Source organism: Pleurodeles waltl, chromosome 3_1 (genome assembly GCF_031143425.1).
Source record: "Pleurodeles waltl isolate 20211129_DDA chromosome 3_1, aPleWal1.hap1.20221129, whole genome shotgun sequence".
Lineage (NCBI taxonomy): Eukaryota > Metazoa > Chordata > Amphibia > Caudata > Salamandridae > Pleurodeles > Pleurodeles waltl.
The window spans coordinates 1,712,413,372-1,712,432,368 of record NC_090440.1 but is presented as its reverse complement, the minus strand read 5'-3'; the positions used below and the strand labels follow the sequence as shown (position 1 = coordinate 1,712,432,368).

The 18,997-nt window shown below is 44.0% G+C and overlaps 1 protein-coding gene across 1 annotated transcript in view; it reads right to left on the bottom strand.

Annotated features, from left to right (window-relative positions):
- LOC138283616 (RNA-binding protein 44-like) overlaps nt 1-18,997 on the bottom strand; it is a 603,066-nt gene that overhangs the window by 377,914 nt on the left and 206,155 nt on the right. The window lies entirely within an intron of this gene.

Below are 18,997 nucleotides of genomic sequence, written 5' to 3'. Positions count from 1 at the left end.
AACAGATGATGCCCTGCACCACCCTCTATATGCTATGGCATGCATGGGCCCGGTCAGGAGGTTGGTAACCTGGAAGATGTTCTGCTGGTCCAGTAATCCCCAGAGGCGCAGCCCCTCCTGGCACAACATCTAAGACACCACTTAAGCCTGGTTTCTTGCAGCAACACATTGTGGTCATACCAGGACTAATTAAGGATCGGTTCAGATTGAGAAGAAAAATGGAGTGTACGCTTTACCATGCCAGCTTTTCACCAGAGTGCAGGAGGTGGGATGTGGTCAAGTCCAGTGTTTTTTGTTTTTTTATGTTTATGCATATACTTGGCTTAGACGTACTGGACGTCTGAAAGCAGGGAGGAGTTTTTTTAGTTTTTTTTTTTTGGAGCAGCCTCGTATCAGGGACGTAATCAGGCCTGCAACTCAGAACACAACTTGGACCTCTGTTGTGGAACAAAAATGGTCTTGCTCATAGTAGAGTTTAGCTTCCTAATCCTAAACCACCTTAGCAAGTGACAGGGGTGCACTTATGCAACCTATGGTCTGAGCATGTAGGCCTACCTCGTGCAGGTCCATGACGGATCAGTCTTGGCAGTGTGTGAACCCTGTCATTTTCAGTAGTAACATCGTTGCCTAACACACTGTAAAAATGTTCTTTTGGAGTTGCTGGAACACCCACAAGATTGGGAGCAGAGGTACTGATCTGCATTGAATGGCTTAGAAAGGAACTGATGTCAGAGCACAGGGATGGTGCTTCTATGTGGCTCTGCTCCTTCACTCAAAGTTCTGTATGCACTAATGCTTAAGCAAAAAATGCCATCAATCGTTGCCCCAGGTCCAGATAATTGCCTGAGATTCTACATTTGAGGAATCTGCAGTTTTGAGTATCCATGAGAAATAAAAAAAAAAATGTAAAACATAATAAAACCAGCATTTGCAATGCAATGGGTCTCACGTTTGCTCAAGGTAAAGCTATTAGCTTTGTAAACTCCTAACTAGACTTTTCTTGCCACACAGACTGGAAAGTAAACCAGTTTCACATAGGCGAGCAGACAGCCACCAGGAGTGCAAAGCAAACAAAAAGAAACAGAATTTTGCTCGCAGTGAAACATATCGCCAAAAGTGCTATTACCATGTAACCGGCAAAAGTGCAATTATCCATGTACAAGGGTCTATATCATGCAAAGCACTCTACTACTGCCCAGCGAGATCACGCTACCTACGAAATTAAAGAGAAAAAATTGTGCAGAAACAATACTGAAAACACTGAGCCGCGTGCGATTTCAGTAGTTAACCCGTGCACTCGAGGGTGGCTAAACACCAGAAAAGGCATGACGGGTAGGCATTCTTTTCACTAATTAAATCAAGCTAATTTTAAAAGGCAAGTCCACAAACTGATGGGCTTGACATGAGCGTGGTTATATTTCCACAGAGAGATTACACCAAGGACAAAGCACTTTATGCTTCACCCTAAAAAAGAATGGCATGATGGTTGCTGGAGCTACAGTGTCCAAAAACAAAACTTCTCTCACAAAAAATAGTCCTAAAATGGAGGATCCCACTGAAGGATGATAAATAGTGATGGATGAAGGTAAATTAACAAAAACACAAGCGGTCAGGAATGATCAAAAAGGATTAACCCCTTTGGTGCGGGTCACGACCAGTGGCCGACACCAGGGAGAGGGATAGAAAAGGATATTTTTTTTTTTTAAACCCCTGGGAGACACAGAAGCTCTTCCATGTCTCTTCCCCCCCCCATCTGCCCCTTTGTGATGTCAGCACGCTGCGAGGCCACTTCCTGCTCTGATGGGGAAAACCGCCCCAAACACCTTCCCGATGTTTGGGAAGGCCTCGTATGAAACAGGAGACTCTCAGTTGCGATCGAGGGCAAGGAAACGCCACTAGACACCAGGGATTTCACTTTGGGGGGGGTCTGCCCCCTCCCCCCCCCGTCGGCCCCCTGCCCCCTCCCCCCCCCGTCGGCGCCCCCCCACAGGCAATATAATTTTTTTAATTTGAAGGTTGATTGCGACACCCCCAGGGGCTAATGTTTTTTACAAAAAAATAAAGAAATTGACAGGGGGTCGCCGGTTAAAAATTTGTTTTTTTTTTTAGTAGTTGTAGGGTTTCCCCGGGGGCCATTTTGGCCCCCAAGGAAACCCTACAATAACCAAAAAATAAATAAATATATATATATATATATATATATATATATATATATAGATCACTTTTGTCAATGCATGTGTGGTTTCCCAGGAAAACTAGACCCACATATAAAAGTGAGCTATCTATAGATATATATATATATATAGATATATATAGATATATACACACACACACACACATATATACACACATATATATTTGCCACCAGTTGTCTCGCAGTTGCAGCTTGCGTCTCTGAACAAGGGAGCCTTGCCTTCTGAAACGTGTTAGAGTTTTGTTAGCTGTTTTTGACACACTAAATTTACTTTTAGTGACACGAGTGGCTGTAACTTTCTCTTCTTTTCGAAGTGATTTGTTGCTGAAAATATATATATATATATATATATATATATATATATATATATATATATATATATATATATATATATAGCCACCAGTTGTCTTGCAGTTGCAGCTTGCGTCTTCAAAGCAATGCACATACTTCAACTGGCGCAATTCAACTGTAGATTTTAAGCAGCAATAAAAAAGTCAAGCAAGTCTTGTGATTATGTTTCTGCTACAAAAGGATCAGACTTTTGTCTAGTGGCAGTTTTAGTCCCATAAAGAAGCGCAGAAGGTTTATATGCCTACTGCAAAGAGCAAATGTAAATAGCTGAGTACATTAGTAAAGTCAGCCATTACCTGCGCTATAATACAAATGAAATGTGTGTGCGGGGTGGCTATGGAGAGATGAAGAGCACTTTTGCTCTGTGGTAGTGAGGGAAACCGAGGAGGAGGACATGGGAGTTGTAGCACCAATAATGATTGTTGGACTGGGTGCAGGAGGTGCTAAAGACTGTGACAAATGGTATGTGACAAGGTGTTTTTTGAGTGTCTTGAAAGAACGTGCAGATTGAGGGAAGAAGCGCAGGTAAGGTGGCCTCTACTGTTGCATGTATATCACACACACGCACACACACACACGCACACACACACGCACACACACACGCACACACGCACGCACACACGCACGCACACACGCACCAGCAATTTTGTGACTGTCTACGTAGGCTAGTGTCTTAGAGCAACAGTTTAGTCAATAGGAGAGATGGCATCTTGATGGATGACTGCTTCTGACGCCGTCAGCTCTGACATAGGATAAGAGACTGAGACAGCAGATACTGAGACAGCATCTGAGGGATAGGACAATGGCGCAGACTCTGGGAGTGATTTTTCAGTCAGGACTCCCATTGGATAACTCCTCTTCCAGTAAATTGCGAGGGAGGTGATGAGGGAAGTCCTGTTGTCCCTTTGCAAGCACAGTCTGTGCAACGGGGCAATAGTGGGTTAGCCCAACCCAGAGAGCAGGTGAATGCGGCGGCAAGCACAGAGAGGGTGCTCTCTTGGGAGCACCCCAATTTAGTTCAGCCACAAATTCCACTGCCCAAATTGTATTGTGGAGACATCAAAAGTATCTATCACATAAAGTGGTTTTGTAAGGCAGGCACCTGTGTTTTTGGTCCTGAGTTTGGCGGCCATATAGGGAAACATACTAAACCCAAACATTTCTGGAAACTAGACATCTGGGGGAGTCCACAAAAGTCCCCAAAGTTTTCTTAACCAGAATACACTGCGAAGCTGAAATGTTGAATAAAAACTCAATTTCTCTTGCATTTCTGTCACACAAACTACAGGAATATGCTGCGATCTACAAAATTCCTACCATCTAGTGATTCCTCACCTGTCCTGATAAAAACACTACCCCACTTGAGTGCCTACACCTAGTGCCTGCATCAGGAATGGATCACCCCAGGGTCAAAAGTTGCCTCATACAAGGACAAACATTGACCGTTGTGTGATCTATTCCTGTTGCGGGCACTAGGACTACCTACACAAGTGAGGTACAATTTTTATCGGGAGACTTTGGGGAAATGCTGGGTGGAAGAAAATTTGTGGCTCCTCTCAAATTCCAGAACTTTGTCAAAGAAATGTGAGGAAAAAGTGTATTTGTTTTCTAAAATATAGTGCTGTTAGCAAAGGATTCTGGGTAACAGAACCTGATCAGAGCCCCACAAGTCACCCCATCCTGGATTCCCCTAGGTTTCTAGTTTTCAAAAATGCGCAGGTTTGGTAGGTTTCCCTAGGTGCCGGATGAGCTAGAGGCCAAAATCCACAGCTAGGCACTTTGCAAAAAACAGCTCTGTTTTCTTTGTGAAAATGTGATGTGTTCACGTTTTGGGGCATTTCCTGTCGCGGGTGCTAGGCCTACCCCCACAATTGAGGTACCATGTTTATCAGGAGACTTGTGGGAATGCTGGGTGGAAGGAAATTTGTGACTCTCAGATTCCAAAACTTTGTCACCGAAATGTGAGGAAAAAGTGTTTTTTTTTTTTTGGCTAAATTTTGAGGTCTACAAAGAATTCTGGGTAACAGAACTGGTGAGAGCCCCACAAGTCAGCCCATCCTGGATTCCCCTAGGTGTCTAGTGTCAAAAAAAATGCGTAGGTTTGGAAGGTTTCCCTAGGTGCCGGCTGAGCTAGAGGCCAAAATCTACAGCTAGGCACTTTGCAAAAAACACGGCAGATTTCAATGTAAAAATGTGATGTGTCCACGTTGCCTTTCATGTCGCGAGCATTAGGCCTACCCAAGCAAGTGAGGTACCATGTTTATCGGGAGACTTGTCTTTCTCTAAATTTTTTCTTTCCAAGTGTAAGAGTGTGTAAGTGTAAGTGTGTAAAAAATACGTCTATTTGAGAAATGGCCTGTAATTCATATGCTAGTATGGGCATCCCGGAAGTCAGAGATGTGCAAATAACCACTGCTTCAATACCTTATGTTATGCACATTTTGGAAATCCAAAGGTTTTCTTGATATCTATTTTTTTACTCTTTATATTTCAGCAAATGAATTGCTGTATACTAGGTACAGAATAAAAACCTATTGCAAGGTGCAGCTCATTTATTGGCGCTGGGTACCTGGGGATCTTGATGAACCTACAAGCCCTATATATCCCTGCAACCAGAAGAGTCCAGCACACGTAATGGTATATTGCTTTAAAAAAATCTGACATTGCAGGAAAAAGTTAGAGTAAAAAGTGGAGAAAAATGGCTGGTTTTTTTTCAGCTCAATTTCAATATTTGTTTTTATTTCAGCTGTTATTTTCTGTAGGAAAACCCTGTAGGATTTACACAAATGACCCCTTGCTGAATTAAGAATGTTGTCTACTTTTCAGAAATGCTTAGCTCTCCGGGATCCAGCAGTGGTTTCACACCCATTCCTGTCACTACCTGGAAGGAGACTGAAAGCACCCAAAATAGTAAAAATGAAGTATGTCCCAGTAAAATGCCAAAATTGTGTTGGAAAATGTGGTTTTCTGATTCAAGTCTGCCTGTTCCTGAAAGCTGGGTGATTTTAGCACTGCAAACCCTTTGTTGGTGCCATTTCCAGGGAAAAAAAACAAAAGCCTTCTTTGGCAGCCTTTTTTCCCCATTTGTTTTTTTCAAACAAACGAAATTTTAGCTGTATTTTGGCTAATTTCTTAGTCTCCTCTAGGGGAACCCAAAAACTCTGGGTACATTTAGATTCCCTAGGATGCTGGAAAAAAAGGACGCACATTTGGCGTGGATAGCTTATGTGGACAAAAAGTTATGAAGGCCTAAGCGCAAACTACCCCAAATAGCCAAAAAAGGGCTCAGGTGTAGGTGTAGGTGTGTGGGTGTAGGTGTAGGTGTGTGTGTGTGTGTGTAGGTGTAGGTGTGTGTGTAGGTGTAGGTGTGTGTGTGTGTAGGTGTGTGTGTGTGTAGGTGTGTGTGTGTGTGTAGGTGTGTGTGTGTAGGTGTGTGTGTGTGTGTAGGTGTGTGTGTGTGTGTAGGTGTGTGTGTGTAGGTGTGTGTGTGTAGGTGTGTGTGTGTAGGTGTGTGTGTGTAGGTGTGTGTGTGTAGGTGTGTGTGTAGGTGTGTGTGTGTGTGTGTGTAGGTGTGTGTGTGTAGGTGTGTGTAGGTGTGTGTGTGTAGGTGTGTGTAGGTGTGTGTGTGTAGGTGTGTGTAGGTGTGTGTGTAGGTGTGTGTAGGTGTGTTTGTGTAGGTGTGTTTGTGTAGGTGTGTTTGTGTAGGTGTGTTTGTGTAGGTGTGTTTGTGTAGGTGTGTTTGTGTAGGTGTGTTTGTGTAGGTGTGTTTGTGTAGGTGTGCAGGTGTGTTTGTGTAGGTGTGCAGGTGTGTTTGTGTAGGTGTGCAGGTGTGTTTGTGTAGGTGTGCAGGTGTGTTTGTGTAGGTGTTTGTGTAGGTGTGTGTGTAGGTGTGTGTGTAGGTGTGTGTGTAGGTGTGTGTAGGTGTGTGTCTTTCTTTTGGGGGGGGGGGGGGCGGCAGAGGCAGGAGGTCCAGCAGCTAAGAGGCTAACACCCAGTTTTCAGGGAGGGACTTCAGTGGCATAGAGTTGTAAAATGAACTGCTAGTCAAGATGTGTATCTTGATGCAAGGGAGGTATGCTCTTGCCTGGGATGCAGATCGAAGATGTCTGGTGGGTTTGGCAGAAGGTGAGGTGGTGGTTGAGGTACAGTTGACCTGTGTTGTGGATAGCTTTGAAGACATGGGTGAGTAGCTTGAACGTACATCCATAAACTTGTGCCACGTAAACTGATTGAAATCATGTGCACAATTTCTTTCTTCTTGTACTCCAGTCTTGCTGATATGGTTTACAGTCTAATATAACCCCCCCCCCCAAAAAAAAACACTCTGGTCTTGCACCACAACGGCTGTGTCTCATCCCACTACCCTAACTGTAAGGAAAATTAATTTAAGGACCCACCTCAAGGTGTCATAATTCATCACTGGGACATCTCATACCGTGACAGCTGGAGTGATCCTTCTCTGGGTCCTGAAGAATGCCAATACACCTCAGACTGAGGATGATTAGGGCAGAAACATGTTTACCCCACGTGGTGACACACCCAAATAGGATTAATGGACAATTTACTTACCTTTGGTAACGCTTTATCTGGTAGAGAAAATATCCAGTTGCAGATTCCTTACCTTAGAATTTCCACAGGCATCAGTCTGGATCCAGAGGCAGTTCTCAAGCAGTACCCCTGCACGCCGCCAGGTGGCATCAATCAGCGCGTACTGTATAAATACTTGTTTGTACAATGTCTGAGCACAGAGTTTGCGCTAAATCTGGATATACAAGGAAATGTAAATTGTCCTTATACTAATAATGTGAAAACCATCATACAAGATATTGTGCCCTGTACCCTTTTTCAAAAACATTACATAAGATACAAGTTAGTGATTGAGTTTTCACACTTTCAAAGCAAAAGTAAAGATGTTGGCGAATGAGTCCCGCAGGACATTTGTTTGCCTTATTACTATATGGAACTTAGGCAGTATTCCCCAGCACGTTTGCCTTAGTTTCAACAGTAGATATGCATGCTCAGCTCAAAGAATGAGGCCTCAGAAGGCATACTCTGACACCCCCCAACTTGCAATCCACAAACCTGAAGGAGTTCGAAATAGTACAGTATGTGCGCTGAAGGCGCATGAAAGACTTGTTTTCTTAAGCTTCAAATAGCCAGGGATGGAAGGCATTGGTTCACTTGGCAAGTATAGAGGATTAGTCAGGACTCTAATAAGGGCAGAGACCAGCTAAGGATAGGTGTGCTTTCACAGGGATATTGCACAGACAGAAGGCAAATAGTAAAGGTAGTATAGACACTATCACTTGATCTTCACTTACAGGTTCAAACCCATTGGTGCCACATTCTCCCAGATACTGAATTCCCCCTCACTCAACTAAGCAAATGACTACAAACCATACAGAAAGCAGCAGGCAGCCTCCTCCCTCAAAGCCTGAACACACACAATATACCTCAACACCACCTTAGATTTCAGAAACCTTCCAGACACCTTTGCTCAGCACAGGTAGCACCAGAGCAAGGAGAATATACTTCTCTTAACTGGCTCCAAAAGGGCTAAATGACCTGCCTCTACACATATGCGCCACCTCCAAAATTAGTGCTTTCTGCACAAAGCTGAACACATGACTCTTCAACTAAGTTACTTAATGTATCACCCCTGACTGCTCTTGCATCGGCGACAGGATACCCCTGTTGGGCGTTTTACAAAGAATTCATACCACTACAGAGAGCTCTGCATCAGGCACAACACCCATGGGTAAATGCCTTACCTGCTTACCATGTCCATCCACTGTCAGAACTTAACAGATGTTCAGTTTGCTGCATTCGTGCATTACAGTCACAGCACTGGACATAATGGAAGGATGGGACATATGCTACGTTCTCTGACTACCCCGTTTGTCAAATACTACTGTTCTTCATAGTTTAAGACATTCTCTTTAGGGAACTTTTGCAGTATTACCCAGCATCTTTGCCTTAGTTTCAAATTTAGGTATGGTAAATTAGTTCAAGGAATGACGCCTCAGAGGCATATTCGGACACCCCCAATTTGCATCCACAAACTGGAAGGAGTTGGATTTACCACAGCGAGTGAGCTAAAGACACATGTAAGACATGTTTTCCTGAGCCTCATGTGGTTGTCATGGGAGACAATAGTAAAGGTTCACTAGTCATGCATTTAGTAATCTTCTGAAAGGAGGCGGTTACTTGACAGGTGGTAAAATGGAGAAAAACTGATTCCGTCATGTAGCCTATGAATGTGATGGGCCCTTACACAGCAGCAATATGTTGACGTGAGCGCACTAGTCTGCTAGACTGACCCTTTGGCATAAATGTCTTGTGTGTGGTGCTTGAATGGCGTATGAGTGGATCATAAAGCAGTTGGTGCCTTCACGTGGCTTTGTGGCTCACTTTCAGAAGACTGTTTCAATATTCAGATACTTTGATAAGTATTTGTGCTTTGAAGCCAGCATTTCTGGAGTGTATTAACTTAAAAAAATTAGGACCAGATTTATAACTGGGAGTAAGATCTCTTACTAAGAACTCTTTTTTCTCATTATGGGTAGCAATGGATTTCAGGTCCTAGCTCAGCCAGCACATGGGCAAACAAGCACATTTTTGAAAACTAGACAACCTGGGGAGTCCAGGGGTGCATGACTTGCATGTCTCTCACCAGTTAATATTACCCAGAAGCCCTTGTAAATGTCAAACTTTTGGTAAGAGACATACATTTTCATCACTTTGTGATGGAAAGACGCAGAATCAGCGAGGAGCCACATTTTGCCTACCATCCTCAGTTCCCACATCTCCCGATAAAAACAGTACTTTAAGTATGTGGATGGCTCAAGAGTTAGAAAGGTCCAACATCACTTTGTTAAAAGGTAAGAAATAAGGGCAAGTGTGGTATTAGGGGGTCGTTCTGTGGCACCACCTATGCAAACCTAAAAACCACAGACATTTTTTAAAATTAGACAGCCAAGAGAATACAGGGTGGGGTGCCTTGCATGGATCCCCCAAGGTTTCTTAATTGCAATGTTCTACAAGCCTCAAACTGACTGAAATCACACATTGTCCTTCCATTTCTGTGATGGAAACTTCTAGAATTTCCAGGAACGCACAAAATTCCTACCACTCTGCATTACCCACTTGTGCCAATAAAAATGTTGCCCCACTTTTGTGGCTGGGCCTAGTGTCTGCTACAGGAACGACTCAAACGAAAGTCAATGAGAGCACTCACCAGGGGACTCTCACTGTCCTTGCTTTGATCCGTTTCTGTCAACGGCACTAGGCCTACCCACACAAGTGAGGTACCATTTTTATCAGGAGCCTTGGAGGAATGCTGGGTGGAAGGGAGTTTGCAGCTTTCCACAGACCCCAGGCTTTTCAATCACAGAAATGTATAGAATTCTTTTTTTTTATTTTTATTCAAAGTTTGAGATTTACAAGGGATTCGGTGTGAAAAAAAAACAAAAAAAACACCTGGCAAGAACCACACAAGTTAGGCCACCCTGGATACCCAGAGGCGTCTAGTTTTCAGAAATGTACACGTTGGTTAGGTTTCCGTAGATGCTGAATGATCTAGGGTACAAAATCTAGAGCTACTCACATTGGAAAAAAGTTCAGCTTTCAGTGGAAAAAGCAACGCGTGCACCTTTAGTGTTTTGGGCTGTTTCCCGACGTGGGCACGAGAGCTGCCCGCACTACTGAGGCACCACTTCTTTCGGGAGACTTGAGGGGAGTGCCAGGTGTACAGAAGTTTGTGGCTCCCCGCAGAACTTTCCATCACAGCAATGCGCGGGAAGTGTGTTTAAGTCAAAGTCTGAGGTTTGCAAGGGATTCTGGGTAAAAAAATAAAATAAAATTGTGAGACGTATGCAAGTGCGCCCACCTTGAATGTCTGTCTACTTTTGAAAAATCTACAGGCTGGCTAGGTTTCCCTAGGTGTCAGCAGCGCCAGAGTATAAAATCAAGAACTACACAAATTGGGGTAAAAGGGCGAGTTTTCAGTGGAAAATTGTGAAGAGTCCAAGTTAGGTTTTGGGCAATTTCTGGCTGCGGGCACTTGGCCTAGCTACACTATTTGTATCAAAGGACTTGTGTAAATATAGAATAGCAGAATATTTGTTATTACTAATTTGATTTTGCTGAATTTGTGTCTTTCAAATCTAAGTCAGTGTATAAGAAAGAAGACATTTTGAAAAATACCCTCTAATTCTTAAGCTAGTACAGTTACACACAAATTCAGAGATGTACAAATAACCGCTGCTCCTAAACTCCATATCTTGTACCTATTTCAGAAATATATAGGTAACCATTTTCCACTCTGCCTATTTCGCTATATAAATTGGTGTAACTCAGTACTCAATGAAAAACGGTGCAGCACAGTTGTTGGCTCTGGGGACATTGGGTTCTTGGATAACCCTCAAACCCCATGTATCCCCATAACTAAAAGGTCTAGCCAACATAAAGGTATGTTGATTTTGTAAATCAGCCAACATGACAAAGCTAGAAAAAAGTAATTTGGGCAAACATTTTTATTTATGACTCCGAAACAGTGTTTTTCCATTAGAAAAACCTTGAGGGATCTACACATGAGCCCTTGCTGTATTTGGAATTTCGTCTAATTTTTTTTAGAAATCTAAAGCTTTCCTGGATCACCCACGAGTTCCACATTGGTTTCTAACACAAACTGGGAGTAGGCTGAGAGCACAAAAAATAGGACAAATGGACTACCTATTTGAAAAATCCCAAAACTGTGTTACAAAATTAGTTTTTTTTAATCATCTCTGCATGTTCTTGAAAGCTGGGAAGATGGTGGCTGTAGTACAACAAACCGTTCATGGATGTTTTTTGGGCCGGGGTGGGTGGGGGGGGATTATCTGGAACACTTTTCCACTGTTTTTCTTAAATAAAATAAACTAAATAGTTTGCCTATTTTCTCAGTCTCCTACAGGGGAATGACAAACCCTGGGTATGCTTGAGAATACCCAGGATGTCTGGAAAATAGGGCAAAAATTTAGCGTGGTACCTTATGTAGCAAAAAAGTTATGGCGCCCTAAGCACGAATTACACCAAAAAGAGAAAGAAGAGCTCAGCACCTTAAAGGTTAGGCCCGAAAATTACATAGACTTTTTTATTTTTGTTTACTGATCAGAGTTGATTCGGGAAAAGCAACTGTTTTACTGATGTGTGTCTACTACAGTCCACTGTATAGTGAACAGGGGCCAGAAACTCTGCTCTCCCAACACCCCTTTTCCCCCAATGCAGTAAACTAATTAAAGTACCAGTAAGTAGAAACTCTTTATTAGAATGCCTGTAAGTATGCAAAGCATACCCTAGTGTAATCCTCCAGGTACACCTAGAAATCTTTCCAAACTAGTATCAGGTCAGGCAATATCTATTTTCACCTCGAGAGAACAGATTACATCATCCAAGCACCACTCTTGGTACTGCTTTGTCAGTAGGGGACTTTGTCAAACACTTTTTTCAAGGATGGAGGTGTCTCAACATTAAAGAATAACTCTTCATTGTAATGGAAGAGTCGACTAGCATTCTCACGTAATGAATGTTCTCAAGTAGGATCATCAGATGGGAAATGACTTAATTTGCTTACTGTAGCACCTCAACAGTGTCTATGCAGGATACACTTGCATTATAACAAGATATTGCAGGGGATATTAAAAGCCTTGGTTTCTGTTAATTGTAATCAAGCTAAACAACCTGATTAGGTGCCAATGTCAAGCATAACAAAAGGCCAGATCCTTCTGGTACATGCATTTCTCTTGGCCCAATGCTATTTTAGAGGTCTGGCCATATTATGTCCATTATCAGCTACATATCTTCTCACAAAAATCACACGCCTTTACATTGAGCAGCAACAATCCGGGCTAGCTTCAAAGTAAGAAGAAAATGTATTCTCCAGAAAGCAGTTAAGAGAAGGAAAAACCACAGCAGAGTAGCTTCACTTTCAAAATGAAAACAGATGTGGTCAAATGTAACAAACAGTCAGAGAAAGAGAGGAGCACTTCCCATGTATAATTTAGAAAAGTGATTTATGTAGTGCGACAGAAACTGCAAAGAGAGCGAAGTGTCTCCTTTTCATCACACTGAATTCCAGCACAAATGTGTGTTATTAATGAAATCCAAATTTATTTTTTACTGTTAATTAGCCATCCATTATCAAAGAAAGATGGCAAACCGTTCCATTCCATAATGGCAAAAACTCAGAAAATTTAGAAGGGAATTTAACTCCGGAGCAAATCAAGGTAGTAGTATCCAATAAGCTACCGGCATAAAAATGTCCTTTCTCAAACCCAAATTTGTACTCCTGTTTACCAACTGCTACCCCGAGGTACGAAGTACATGTAAAAGACTAAGGGCCCGATTAAGAGTTTTTTTCTTTTTTTTGAGGGGGGAGGGAGGTGGGGGTAAACAGGGGCGACCATCATCCGGCAAAACTTGCAGTGAGGAGACCGCTGTGGAGCTGGAAGTGCTCCCCCCAACCTCCCAGAAGATGAATTACAATGTTTCCACTGGGTAGACCGGGAGAAACCTCTTTATTTCAAAGTTTACACCATTCATCCCAGTGGAAAAAGTGCAGCAGCACTGGCCTCAACTCCTCAGAGAGCCAAGGCCAATGCGATCACACAGAGGGTGCCCCAGCACCCTCAGAATGTGCACTCTCTGCTGTAGCAGACAGTGTGCATTCTGAGGGTGATGGGCAGGGGGCCCCTACTTGGCCCCCAGCACTGTCTTTCCGCCAGCCTATTCATGGCAGGGACCCTGGGGGATAGGTGCTATTTATCACACTGAACAAAATACAACTATCTGGGGTACAGAATTTATACAGTAGCTTGAAAAAGAGGCTAGGGGTGACTGCTTACCCAAGGGGCTGCAGACACTTGAATAGAGATCATATGTAAAAGATGCTTACATGGTGAACACTAAATGAGGCTGGATTTTGGCAGTTTGGTTAGAGTTGCTGCAAGGACTTGCTTGCCTAGCAACATTTATACCCAACCTCACCTACTCCAACACCATATTTAGGTTAGCAGGTGAACAACCTTACAAAGCTTTACAAGAACAGTTTGATGCACGTGCTATTTCAAACATGGTGTCAACTCAGTCTACTGAATCTTTACGTTAAAGGAATGGGTACCCTAACGGTTCAAGAGAAGGTGATGTTTTAATTAACATTACCCAAAAAAAACTGCTCATCTCGGACTATTTTCAGGTTCGAAATGGAAAATTCCTGTAGAATTTTTGATTATTTGCTGGCTTTCAGGCGATTGACAAGAACGCAAACCACCATTTGAACCTGAGCATGCTTCATTCATGCTTAGAAGAAATAAAAAAAAGCAACATTGCAAAATGACTGACTATGAGTGCGGAGTTAATGAGGAAACACAATTAACAGCTGGTTCCTTGGAATACGCAATCCTGGAAGAGGTTTAGTTTTTTCATGTCCCTATTCTTGATAAGAATAAAGGGACTCTTGAGGAAGATAATGAGAGCATTCCTGACTCAGTTCCTTTAGATTTCACAAAGGCAGAGATTATTTTGGCTACACCAACAAGAAAAAACCACCCAAGAATAAGGTCAAGATAATAACCTATGAGTCGTAGTATTTACTGCTAAATATTTGTACGGCTCTTTGCAGTTTTTTTTGTTTTTGTTATTTTTTATTTTTTTAGGTGGCTTACAACATTGGGAGTTATTCCTGCTTCTTGGAAAGGTGTAATTATTTAGCCAATACAGAAGGAGCTCGAGAAGTCCCTTCTATCAATTCAATTCAATCTTTTTTTGGTTGACATGGTTTCAAAACTATGTGAGTATCACCCTCAAGATGCTAACAAACTGGGCAATGGAGATGGGCCTTAGCCCATATGTGTACAGTGGATTTCTTTAAAAAAAGAAAAAGAAAAAAAAAGTCGACCATCAAGTTATCCGAATACAGCTCGGAGAAAAAACTTACGAAAGGCTCCTTCTGTCTCATAAGAATTTGAGGACGTTTGCCCAGTTGTCTCATCCTTTATTTCGTATACCAAGCTCCTCTCCTGGTCTAGCCTAACTTTCCACGCCAACAATTTCCCTCTGCTTTCCCCATACACGAAGTGAGGCGGTTTACCTACCTTCACCTTGCCTTGGTGCACACCACCACCACGGATGAGTTTTTCCCTCTTTATTAGCACCTCTTTCCCGACAGTCCCTCTCTCATCTGCTGACAACTGCTGACCCAAGAGACTCCTTTCCAACTGTCCCAAGGCTTCCTCCACTGTCTTGACCTCTCTTATACAGCCTAAACTTCCGGGAAGAAACACTAATCAACCTTCCACTCATATATGCCTTTAAGGCATGCCAGACTATGGGTGTTGGAGTGGAACCAACAGTCAAGCTCAGAACTACTCGGCCTCCTCTAAGTCGGTCCACCTCCTGTAGATCCAACAATGGCGTCCTACCTGAAGTCCACCATTTAGGTTTCTGCTTTATAGTGAGTACAAGGTCTAGGACAATTATTGCATGGTCAGAAGTGGGGCCGTAACATGCTCAGCCATGCTAACAGCCTTAGAAATGACCCAATCCACAAGGAAAACCTCTATTCTCAAAACAATGGGCATTCTTTTTATTATGAAAGGTATATCCCTGTTGTCTCCTTAATCTCACCCTCCATATACCGCACAATCCCATCAGCTTCATCATATCTTTTAGGTACACCTTCATTTTGGGATATGTCTTAGCTTTACTATTATCAGGATCTGACTAAATTATGATCCATAGTTGTAGTAAAGTCTCTGACCATAATAACTGGGTCAGAGAAGGATAATAGTGTCTGAGAAACAGCTTTCGGGGCATCAGTATCCTCACACGTTAGGGCCATAATAACCCACCAAAGTGAGCATTTTACCATGAGAATGGATGTTAGCAATAACCTATCATTCCTATCCATTTCACTCCCAATAATAGTTGCCTCAAGGTTCGTTTATCACTATTGCTACCCCCTCACATTACCGATCTGATCAGTACCAATGATATCTTCGTTTTTTGTTTGCAAAAAAGGTCCAGGCATTCCTTCTTAGTAAGATGGGTCTCTTGCAATATTATAATTCACATGGCTGCATTCCTCAGTTATTATAGCAGCTTAAGGCGTCGCCTAGCTGTCCTAAGTCCATTAACATTCCATGAAAGATTTTGAACCATAATAGCCATCTTATCGGTCCTGGATTACCCAGTGCTTGTTTTACAGCATGCCCAATACTCTTAAAAAAAATTACTCACAAATGCTTCTGAGGGCTTTCTATACTTTTTTTGCTGCCCCCCTCCCCAAATTATGCTCCCCACCCAGTGCTCCCTTACCCTAGCCATTAGTATGCACCTTCTCTGGAGAACCCTTCGCTGGGTCTTCAAGCCTATACTACCCTTTGGGTGCTCATATTGGAAGTCCACAAACAAGACCTATCCCCAGAGCTGAAACAACCAGAAGAGATATGCCTTCTACCTCCAGTTCCCAATCCATCCTGCACCAGGCTCACTGACGCATGTTGCCACCTTGATTACTTATGTTAGCCTGTGAAGGATCGGTTAGCAGGGGACTCCTTTAATAAATTGTCATTTGTTCACAGAGGCCAGTTAGATCGAGAAATAGAAATGAAAGAGGTAAGGAAGGTAATCTAAGTAAGAGAGGGAAAGGTGTGGGCCCAGATGGGTTCCCTAATGAGTTTTCTTTGGCCATAGGAGTGGTAATAATGCCTTTTCTGACAACTAATTGGGGAAATATTAGGAAGTAGAGTAGCTCTGCCACATTCATTAGGAGAGGAGTTGGTCACCTTAATTTTGAAACCAGGCAAAAATCCTAAACTCTGTGAGACATATAGACCTATCACACTTTGAAATAACGGTTACAAGCTGTTTAGTAATACTATGACCAAAAGATTATTTTTGTTTTGAAGGGTGTTAAAACTGGGGTTTCTGGTTGGCTAGGGTATGCACCTCAGCCAGACAGAACCTACCCACTCTAGCCAGGGCAAGGGAGTTACACGTCCAAGATAACCCCTGCTCACCCCCTTGGTAGCTTGGCACGAGGAGTCAGGCCTATCCCAGAGGCAATGTGTAAAGCGTTTGCACAACACACTCAATACGCGGGATGCAAAATGTACACCACAAAGTAAACGCAACACTGAGCTATGTCAAAATAATCTGAATTGCACAAAACATAATTAGACCAACATTACACGTAATTAATACTCTGCTACCTTAGCAGTTGTCAGATCGTTACACAAGTTACTAATACTCTGCAAGAATATGCAGTTGTCACATTAGAACACGTAAGTACTCAAGATTCTGCAACATAAGCAGTAGTCAGGAATTACAATAAGAGTTATATGCACTTGTCATGAATAACCCCTAAATACCCATAAAAGGAACATTAGAAAAAAGATCACAAGTCATAAAAATACATATCAGCTTGTCATGCTCATAAAAGACACAGAAGCACATATATGTAATGTCATGAAAGCAGGTAGGAACAAATACCCCCCCCCCCCAAGGTTCATACTAGGCTCACTGAGCCAATATTCCCTAAAAAGTACCTGGTTGTGATGAAGAGGCACTGCCAGTGCCTGGAAGATGAACAATGGGGTCCCCGGCGCTCCTATGCGCGAAACGGGGGCCTCAGATATCCTTTTGTGGAGAAGAGAGCAGCACCCACCTCCTTTATTCCATTAACAGGCCCCTCTAGGGACCGAGATTACTGGGGGCCTCCCTAGGCCTCCACCGGCCCTCACGAGGGGGGGCTCTAGTCAGAGAAATCCTCAGAGGAAGGAGGGGGGGCACCACGCCCCCCTCCAGTTTGAAAACGGGCCCCTCCAGGGACCTGCGAACTCCTGAGACACCTGGCGGGAAATGCCACTGGCCCACGAGGGGGGACAACAAGGGAGCCGGCGGTCCGAGCGAGCCTCCGATGAGACTACCGCCTGGCCCGCAAAGCCTGGCCCGTAAAGCAAAGGAGAGTCCTCCGGGACTACCCCAGGCGAGAGAGAGGCGTCCTCCTCTCCCTCCGGCTCCCGATGATGTCCTGGCCCAAGGTAGGGCCTGCCGGTGCCCCGGGGGAGCTCCACGGAGCAGTCCTCGCCCCGGGGTCACCAATAGGAGCACGCTTGCTCCAGATGGCACGGAGGTTTTCTTCGTGCCCCGGGGGTACCAGTCAGCGCGTAACACTCGCGCTCGAGCAAGGCAGCTTCCCCGGGCTGTGGCAGTGATTTGGGAACTTAAAAAACAGCGTGCTTAGGAAAGCGTGAGGGCTCTGTCCCAACCCGGGTTGTGGCGAGGATTTCAGGGATGAAAATAAAATGCTTTTCCAAGCGCTAAGGCAAATCGGCAGCCCAGGCTGCGGTGGTGATCTTCTGCAGCAATTTAAGAGAAAGCGCTTTTGAAAGCGCTAAGGCAAAGCTGTAGAGATCGTTGAAGGGGTCAGGGGCCACAGCACCCTGCCCCTGGGAACAGCAAAACAAGAAGCACAGCACTGGTGGGCCCAGCTACAGGCCAGCACAAGGGGTGGCAGTTCCTCCTAGTGACCGGGCAGGTCACAGGTCAGCAGCAGCAGTCCAAGGTGGTTTCCTGGCGAGTCCATTCATCAGCGTTCTGTGTCCAGTTTCAAGTTCAAGAACGTTCAAATTGTGGGGCAAATTCCCCTGTACTTATACTGGGTTTACAGTGTGTTTTACAATGGTAGGGAGAGGAGGTTCCAGCCAGTTACAACTGGTTCTGGGAGTGCCCCCTCTCTCCTTTCAGCACAGGCTTCAAACATCACTGGGGGGGGGGGGGGGGGGGGGGTGCGGGGGGGGTTAACAACCCTATTGTGTGAGGCCAGGGCACAGCCTTTACAAATGCAGGTGGGCCCAGCCTCAACCCTTCTCTCAGCCCAGGAAGGCTTTACAATATGTAGATGCACCTCTGTGACACCTCCACCCTCCCTGTGTTCAATCTGTCTGAGAAGTATGCACAAAGCCCCAACTGTCAGTCTGCCCAGACGTGGATTGGAGGCAAGCTTGCAAAACACCAAAGTCATAAGCACAGATAAATGCGCACTTTCTAGAAGTGGCATTTCTGTGATAGTAATAAAAAATACACCCACACCAGTAAGCAGCATTTCTCACCACTATCACAACCATACCAAACATGCCTACGCTACCCCTCATAAATCAGACAATACCCCTTACACATAAGGCAGGGCATTTCCAATGCAATCCTATGAGGAGGCAGCACTCACAGCAGTGAGACACCAAGTTAGGCTGTTTGTCACTACCAGAACAGGCCACACAACATGGCACATGCCCTGCCTTCTACATACATGGCACCCTCCCCAAAGGGCTAGCTAGGGCGTACCTTAGGGGTGACTTACATGTATTAAAAGGGGAGTTCTGGGCCTGGCAAGTAAATTTAGGTGCCAGGTCCCTG